This window comes from Alosa sapidissima, chromosome 24 (assembly GCF_018492685.1).
Source record: "Alosa sapidissima isolate fAloSap1 chromosome 24, fAloSap1.pri, whole genome shotgun sequence".
NCBI classification, from domain to species: Eukaryota; Metazoa; Chordata; class Actinopteri; order Clupeiformes; family Clupeidae; genus Alosa; species Alosa sapidissima.
The window spans coordinates 74341-84140 of record NC_055980.1 but is presented as its reverse complement, the minus strand read 5'-3'; the positions used below and the strand labels follow the sequence as shown (position 1 = coordinate 84140).

The window sequence follows — 9800 nt, the reverse complement described above, 5'->3', positions numbered from 1 at the left end:
GGTATACTGTGATCAACCCCAAATATTAATACCTATCCTTGTCTGTTTTAAGTGGGTATACTGAGATGGTGATGGTTTTTAAGTGGGTATACCAGAGACTTTCTAATGAGGAAACACAGCATAGAAATGCATGGGGCTAGTTTGTAACGCCAATATGGCCGTTATCTACACATATCTCACCCCTTCCTCGGCAAAAATTCGACATGTGAATACATTGAGCCAATCATGTGTTGTGAACTTGCCGCTGGAGCAAGATTGGTGTCGTGAAGCCTTGGACACGCACAATTCTGCCGAATAGTATGAGTGCCCAAAAAGCGTTGCAATATGGCAGTTGAGTGGAGGGACTTGCCTAAAAGGACTTTGGGTATACTTCGTATAGTCCTGCATATCATGTAGACTACGTGCCTCTGCCTTACTGAACAAGGGATTTTTATGTGTATAGATGTTGACCGGTTCTTGTCCCTTTGTGGCCCCTGTCTCAGAAAAATCCTAGAACCACCACTGCCGTAAGTCAGTCAACAGGCTAAACTAAAAATACCGGAGAAATGTCAATAGCGACCTAGCCATTTAACCCTTAAAGGGTTTTGAAGTTCCGCAACAATTGAAGGTTCTAAAATTCTATGTTGAATTCAATGAACCCAGATATTCTTTAGAACGTTCATTTCTCAACATTCCTGTCACACCAGTGTGACGGTACTCCTTTAAGGGTTAAGTGTGATAAAATAAAAGTCTGGTGTTTATGTATGTAACGCTGTATAATTTCATGTATGAAAGTTGTACTGTAGCAGATGTCTCTTTAAGAATTGCGGCCGGCCGTGGCCTTTACAGGAGAATATAGAACGGCCGTCAACGGCCGCTATGGGGTATAGCCATGGGTTTAACCATACTGATACATACAGGGTTGTTGGAATCCCAACCTTATTTCAAAGTCCTTCTGATGTTTTAGCCATAGTTTGCTACCATAACTTAAACTTAACCTCAGTCTTATTTGCTGGTTACAATAACTAGGTCAATAGATTTTCTAGTTCTCGATACTTTGTACAATAAGATTAATATTTTGATACGACAGTCAATGGGTTTGCCATTCTGAGTACCGTTTTGGTCAGTCTATGTTTTTCGGTGGTGAGCGACGCAGAGACAGGCACTGCAAAGCAACCCGACGCAGAACAAAAAAATGGTCATGACGCCGTAGGAGAGGCGGCGTAGCTAAGCTGTTGAGTTGACGAGGAAGCATGTTGAGCACCACCATAATGCTTGGTATCCCCTGTGTCTTTGTCGCTCACCACCATCACTGTATGGCCGAAATGGTATTCTACTCAGAATGGCAAATCCCATAGACTGTCGTGCCAAAATATTAATCTCATTTGCTTGGCCCTTTCTTGCTTGATATTGTACAAAGCATCGAGAAATAGACACAGTAAACCAGCAAATAAGTCTGAGGGATCTGCCAACCATTTTAAGTTAAAAAAAGTTAGAGTTAAGTTAGAAAAACAGTTTTCAAGAACAGCTTCAACTATGTTGAAGCCAGTTCAAATCTGTCTAGGTCAGAATGAGTCAGGTAAAGAGTGTTTTGCACAGTATGTTCCTATTAAACAGACAATTAATTCTCTATTCCATTACCAATCAGTGCATGAACAATATAAGCATGTGTGGGATGGCAAAAACATGGCTGAGAATGTGCTCTTCCAGACTGAGCATCACTGAGCTTGATCCTGTATCAGGATGCATTTGACCCACTAGGATCTGGAAAGAAAAAACAAGATATTTGTGGTGTATCTAACGCTTGCAGATTTAATGCCACATAACAGATCCAGCACTGATCAAATGCAACTTGTTCTTCTCTGATCACGATTTTAAGTATTTTGGTCAAGACTTGGATATGGGAACCCTCGTCAATGACCTTAAAGATCTTGAGCTCAATCTTTCTAATGGAAAGGTCTACAAGAGAACTCAGGTGACAACCTGGGTTCACATAGCATAGAAGGCTTTGTGGAGAACTTCAGCACACTTCTGCAGATATTGTGATATCAGCAGAGAAGCGTTCCATGCAGATCCTCTTATCCAGGTCACAAAACGCACAGTGCAGTCATACAATGCAGTCATACAATGAGCAGTGAAGGGCAGTCTTACATCTAGTGGAGGTGTTAAAATTTGACTGTGTTTAATACACTCAAATACTCCAGTCAGGGTTGACTCCATGTCTTGGCCACGATCTTTTTGAAGGCTAAAATGTTTAGCTATCTTGAGTTATTCGACGAATAAATCAATTCAAGTATCTTGGTAGGGATGCTAATGACAAACCGTGTGAGGTTAATCCAGGGGACATGCTGTGCAGAATTGGAATTTTCTGAGAATGTTGCCTGTTTTGAGACAAAGTACAAAATCCAGGTGACAACCAAAGTATGGCTGTTGGCCAGATAGCATACCTAAGAGTTCTGATTGATGAATTGCCGAATCTAAACCTTTCCTGACAACCCACTAAAGTCATTATCCTGAGCGCATTCTCCAATATGAGCCACTTATTCGCCTATGGACTTTAAGATTTCAGAGCAAACACACATATTTTAAGCAGTGTTTGAAAAAATTTGGCAATTTTAAGAATCCATGTTCTACTCTTGTAGAGAGACATCAGACCTTTCTGAGTGCTGGTACCTTCCTCCCTCCATGTGTTTCCGTGGAGAGGGGCACACAGTTTTTCTCAGATGACTACAATGATGTAATCAGAAGTAATTGTTGATGTAATTCAAAAGAAAATAGCCTTTTCTTTTCACGCCAAGATATATGTATATGCCCATTTTGAGCTGCTCACAGACATCAATGTGCCTCGTAGCTTGGAACTCAGTATGGAGGAATGTGGAAGAGCAATCACAGATTACTTCAGGGGTACAAAAGGGCTCATGCTACGTTTTAGACATATGCAGTAGAAAGACCTGTACAAATGGTTACCCATTAAATTTTGAATGCCAAATCTATTTAGCATTTTGACTGTAGCTATTTCAGAAACCTACCCCATTGGCATAGGTTACTCTCAACGACCTGTAGTGTGTTTATATCTTTTCTTCTTTAAAAGCTTATTATGGTAGGCATGATGTACTTGTTCCCTACAGATGTCTGCTACTGCAGCTGACGTTGAGACAACTCTCAGTCTTCCTGCAAGTCCTCGCCTGATACTGCCTGGTATACATACATTTCATTTAGATTCATTTATATATATCATATTGGCCATTTATCTCGAGTTTACAAACGTTTTCACAAGGTAAAATGCATTCCCATGTTGAAGGCCATGAGGGCCGTGTTAATCTCTGAGGGCATCACACCAACATTTGCCACGGGACTTGCAGCTGTGTTTGCAATCTACTACATATTCAACCTTCATTATCAAGTTGAGGCAGCCTGCACTCTGGAATTAATTCAGAGGTAAACCCCTTTTATTCCTTGTCATTATTATATGGATAATTCCAAATTAATGTGTTTGTATTTTTTGCATAAAATGGTATAATTGACAGCAGTGGCGGTTCTAGGATTTTTCTGAGACAGGGGTCACAAAGGGGCCACATTATACACTGAGGGGCCAAGAACCCGTCAACATCCATACACAGAAAATCCCTTGTTCAGTAGTCTACGTGATATGCAGGACTATACGCAGTATACCCAAAGTCATTTTAGGTAAGTCCCTCCACTTAACGGCCATATTGCAACGCTTTTTTGGCACTCATCGGGCATCCTATTTGGCAGAAATGTGCGTGCTCCCTTCACGACACCCTTCACGACACCAATCTTGCTCCAGCGGCAAGTTCACAACACATGATTGGCACGATGTCTTCACATCACACAACATATTTGGCTCAATGTATTCACATGTAGAAGTTTTGCCGAGGAAGGGGTGGGATATGTGTAGACAACGGTCATATTGGCGTTACAAACTAGCCCCATGCATTTCTATGGAGGATTTTTTGAGTGCTGTCCTATAATTTGCATTGAAAACACAATATAAAACTAAAATATATTAGACACTTCAGTGGAAATACACTATTTATTTATACACATATATTTTTTAAACAGAAATCATACATCATCATACCCACATTTTTCGTTCAATTAAACAAGTTTTACTTTAACTCTTTCCCCTTTTGTTGATAAGAGAACCCACTTTCACTGCCAATTTGCGTACATTAAAACAAACACACACACATATAGCATGAGGAAAAACTACATCATATTTACACAATATTTTCAACGACTATTTTTACAATGGTTTGATTTGGAATGCCACCGTCTTGCTTGTTAGAACAGCCTGATTCTGATTTGAAGACTGACAATGGGTCATTTGAAAGCGTAAAAATTACGGAAGGAGTAGCAAAACACTAAAGATGGAATATTCCTACCATTTGAAGTCTTTGTATCAGAAGTCATTGAGTGGCCTCTTCCTATTTCCGTGCTGCATCTTACGGAATACCAGTTTAGGAGAGGTTGTACAGAACCATCTGCTCTAGAATGGGAAATGTCTGACGAGAAGAAAATGAAACACGTTTGAGTAACTTCATTGTTATTAACTTTCATAACCTACTGGTTCTAAACCTGGCGTTTCTAAAATGAATGACAAAATATGCTCACTGTAGTTGCAATAGGATATAGCATCATACCATTTTGTAGGGATGTGCCGAGCGAGGCTTTTGAAACAGTGGCGCTTCTACAGCCAAACTGGTTTGATGCTTCGAAGCTTTTGACACACTACTCCACAACGCCATCTGGTGGTAAATAAAAATCCCTACACCAACAATACAGATAAAAGCTCCTTCATAGGCACTATTCTTGACGTTGTTTAGGCTACTAATGTAGGCCTAGCATACTGGCTAAAGATACATTCATATGTGGAACAGATGTTCCCGTAAGAGCCTGATATATACTGGTCAGAGCATGAAGATGTTAGACATTATGTATATAATTCTTTAATGCATTAACAGTTTACTTATTTGGGTGAGTCTCTGCTGTGTTTTGAGACCTGCATGACGTGTCAGGTGTTACTGTGTTAATGAAATTAAATCAATCAATCAATTGTCGCGAATAGAACATTACAACGCTGTACTTCACCCCAACGATATAGCTAAATGCCTGGGGTGCTTGGAATAGTGGGCTGCAAGCGAGGTGTACTTGCGCCTTCCCGCAGGCTTTAGCGAGGTGTACTTGCACATTCCACTCATTTTCCATGGCACCGTGCGCCTTTACGAATCAACATAAGGCTATATATCACCTGATATTTGGTCTGCCAAATATGCACTAAGGCAAAAGGCATTTATGCGGTATACATAATTAATATCACAACTGACTTTAACGGTCAATATGTCAAACGTGCAGACGTTATGCAATAATATAAATAACATCACTGTTTCTAAGTAATAACAACATTACTGTTTTTATTACAGCTTTATAAACTGTCAAATGGTTTGGGACAACAAAATGCGCATTCTCAATGTAACGAGATTGCCCGGCAGTGTGCATATGATGCACATATTTTCAACAGCAGCCTATGAACAACACCACAAAGGGCAAGCGACAAATCAACTTGACTGAGCCCCTTTTCCCTCAGTCACAAGGCCTTGGAGGACTGTATTAGCCTATTTCTGTCCTGATGTTGCTGATCTATGATCTCAGGCAGGGGGTGTATTTTTCAAAGCCATTATTGCTTAAGTGGTAACCATTTCCGTTGACTGAATATAAGGGAATTTACCTTATATGTTTCGTATAGTACCACATACAGCCACATTTTTCCTCCATTGTACTACAACTAGGAAAGATGATTCACATGACAGGTTACGCTTTAATGTAGGCCAGAATGAAGGCAGAAATGAGTAGGCCAAGTATGCCATACTATTGTAGCCTATGTAGACAACACAAACGTTATAGCTCAACTTCTGTATGCTGTTTTTTTGTATTATTGTTTTAACAAGACTTTGGTTATATGGTCCATTTCGTAAGAGTACCCTATTCATGGCTTTCATAAGTTCCATTATAGGAGTATTAATTAAGCACCATACATTCATAATCTAGGCACGTGTGGAAAGGGATCTAATAAAACCCATCAATAGACAAACTATATGATAGCATACCGTGATAGTGTTTACTTTGGCTACATAAGAAGCAACAGCGTCGAATGAAAACGTAGGATGGCCTATTTGATACACAAACAAGCGGTGTACAACGTTAACAAATGGGTTAAATAAAAACAGGAGCATATTTGTTAGCTTTAACTCAAATGTGAATGGTAGAAGCTATTACATACAATGTAATAAATCAATGCAGTCTGCATTCATAATTCTAGGTGCTGTATTTTATACACCTGTGGAACGTGACCTGATGTAAACTTGAACCAGAACGTCAATATCTGTCACGTCTGTAATTACGTTAACGTTCCAGTTAATGCGAGACACGACAAGTAAAAACATCGTTTTTTTATGCACTGGTCAATTTCGACATTTTTGGCTAATTAATCTTGGCATGTATTCTTTCACACTACTACAACAACAAATCTGATTTACACATTTAGGTGTTTATTTCATTACCTTTTGTCTACTCGCGCCTGAATATTTCTCCTAAATTCACTAAAAGTTAAGTTCTAACGTTTCATGCTGTACCGTGTTGGTGATAGGAAACATATCATGTGTTGGAAAGTTTTCTGCATTATTTCTTGCATGACGTAGTGCAAACTAAATATGGACACTTTCTTTGTATCCGCAACCAATCATAAAAAGTTGGCAGGTGTACAAACAGACAGGCACACACATAAATACACTGTTATCACCACACTGGTCTGATCTGGGTCCTCATTAGAAGTATTGAAGTATGTATTCAGAAGTATGTTTCCTAACTGCATTTAGGAAAAAATCCTATCTTAAGATAGGAATTTGGTCATTACAGAACCATCCTAACTCAAGTATTTCCTAACTTAGGAATCATAACTTAGGATGGCACATACCTTGTCCTAAATGCAAAATAACTGCCAAACTGACTGCAACAGTATTGTTGCTTAGCCTATGACAAAATGATGAACATCACTGTTAGGGACATCATAACGTTTTTTTTTTCACAAAATTAGTTAAGTGAAAACTTAAAAATGTAGGCCTATAAGCTATGTGTTTTAATCATTTACAACATTTATAACAAATAAATATTAATCTTTATTACAGAATATTAGACCTTTTATGTTACTGCTACTAATTAATGTTTTTTGTTTTTCATCCTATACAGCAAATAAATAAATATTGACACACTCTCTTGCATCCTACATAGGCTTAACCCAAGGCCTATTTCTCTGATATTATGGTTTGTCCATCTTGAGCAACCAACTGTCAAAGATTCTTTAGAATACCATCTTTGTAATCTGACATTTTAATCATAGATACAGGCAGTCTCGTATAAATTCTGAGATAAGATAGGACACAGCCATGAGTTTAGGAAGTGCTTCTATAATAGGAATATAGGATTTTTTTTACCTATCTATGAAACTTAATTTAAGATAGGATAAGGACAAGGATATTTTTCTGTAATTAGGCCACTGAAATGATCGCACGTGTGATTCAGAGAAAACGTGCGTACGCCACCCTTCCAGATGTGCCCATTATAAATCACAAATGAACGTCAACTTGTGCTCAGCCGGATTGTTTTAGGTCTCCACCTTGTGTTTACACCCTTGTGTTTATCATTAGCATATGTTTTAATGAAATCAATGGCCTAAAAGATGTAGCTTATGTAAAATTATATATTGAAAACATTGTATAGGCCTAGCCTATGCCATCTGATGTTAAAACTAGCCTATATGCATCAGATCGAATAGCTTACCTAATTATGTTTTTTCCAGCAAAGCTTTCTGGAAAGAGATCGTATGCATCCATGTTCATTGTCCTCTACTTCCTTTCATTCCTTCTGCTTGCAGTAATGTCAATAATCAACATTTCGTATGTTTGTAAGTAAGCTAGGCCTACTTTGTAGAAAAAAAAGGGTAGACCTAGCATAGGAAGGAAACACCTACGTTTCCAATATGACCCTGGGGTAATATGCTGATTTAGCCTACAAAACAGAGGACTAAATTATAAGCGTGATATGTCATATAGGCTTAACGTTTCTTTTAGTGTAGGCTATATTTTTGCTGAAAAAGTAGCCTAGTTCGCCGGTCATTTTTCATTCATTCTGCATATCTTTGCGATCATTTTCTTTCAATAATGTCCAATGGCTTAACCCTCTATACCCCAGTGGAATTCTACAACAATGCCCCAGATTCCTGGGAATTCTAAGAGAAAAGGGCATTTTGAGAAACATTTCAAATAACCAAGAATAACTAAAAATCTAATGAAAAGTGTCAATTGTAAGTTTCTTTCAGTTTAAAGATTAGAAATTGCTCTTTAAAATGATATATGATCCATTAAAAATTATATATTCATGTTTCCCATAGACGGCCATAGGCCTACTCACTTACAGTCTCAAAGTTTTTCACTAACAAAAAGTTATAAATACAAGATACTATATGAGTACTGATTTCATTGAAATAGACTGGCATATCTTGCACTTATTTGGGATTTAGCTGGACAGTGAGCCTTACAGCTAAAAAATGATGAGGATATGAACTATCGTAGGCCATGAAGCATAGCGCATGAAATCGTGACTCATTTGATAAGCATGTCACCAACAACAGGGACTGTTAATCCTGACATGGATTTACGTTTTGTTTTATATGCACATCATGTTATATAATTTATCTAAACTTGATCAGTTGATGATAATGAACCTGTTGCACTCGTTCACTAACCTTCAACCTATCCTGTGCTAACATTACAAGTCTCAGACTAACGTTAACGTTACATCAGTGAAGGTAGCAAATTAGCAGGCTTTTTTGTAATCACGAAGATGACGAGACATTTGCCTACTTGTATACAAATACAATTTCCTGACATCCATAAGCAGAAAACACAACGGTGGTTCCCGCTTTGGTTATTAGTCAACAAAAACTCATTTAGAGAGACATACATAAGTAGTAGTTTGCAATAACTATCTGTAAGTGGGATAACGATAATGTTAGCTTTACTGTACATGCCAGAAAGGGGTAATGTTAATGTTATGTGTTAAGATATAACTGCAAATAAACCTGGCATGGGTTTATCATAAACTTTATTGTTAATTAGGCCATGACCCATCATTGAATTATGCCTATATTTTGCTGGTGCTACTAAACTCAAACTGACTTTCACAGTGACAGCCATACGATTTTTTTTATGCCAGAGAGGCAGCTAAGTCAGTCATGACAAACGGGAGGATGCTAACGTTAAATTTATTACACTTTCATGTTTTTATTTTGTCATTTTCTTACATCAATATGATCGTCACTTACATCAAAACATGGTGGATGCACATCAATACCATCTCATCTAATGAGAAAAGACGCGGACGCTTGTTAGAAGCCATAACTCCAGAGGCACAGTAAGTCCTCAGCCGGTCAGTCAACAGGCTAAACTCAAAAATACCGGAGAAATGTCAATAGCGACCTAGCCATTTAAGTGTGTCAAAATAAAAGTCTGGTGTTTATTTATCCACTAACGCTTGTATTATTTCATGTATGAAGGTTATGTCTCTTTAAGAATTGTGGCCGGCCGCGGCCGTTACAGGAGAATACAGAACGGCCGTCGACGGCCGTTACGGGGTATAGATATATAAACATTGTCCTTTATTGTTTGCTTTAGGCTTACCTTTATATCCTACATTAACTCCGACGCAACACTAAAAATGAAGATGCCCTGCTTTCAGAGGATAAC

General features: G+C 38.3%; 1 long non-coding RNA gene across 1 annotated transcript; it reads right to left on the bottom strand.

Moving 5' to 3' along the window:
• Window positions 1-3734: 3734 nt before the first annotated feature.
• On the bottom strand, window positions 3735-9583 carry LOC121700383. Its single transcript, XR_006027211.1, has 3 exons — window positions 9380-9583; window positions 8789-8795; window positions 3735-3746 (listed from the first exon to the last, which is right to left on the bottom strand). It is a non-coding gene; the product is annotated as an uncharacterized LOC121700383 (long non-coding RNA).
• Between the last annotated feature and the right edge of the window lie 217 nt (window positions 9584-9800).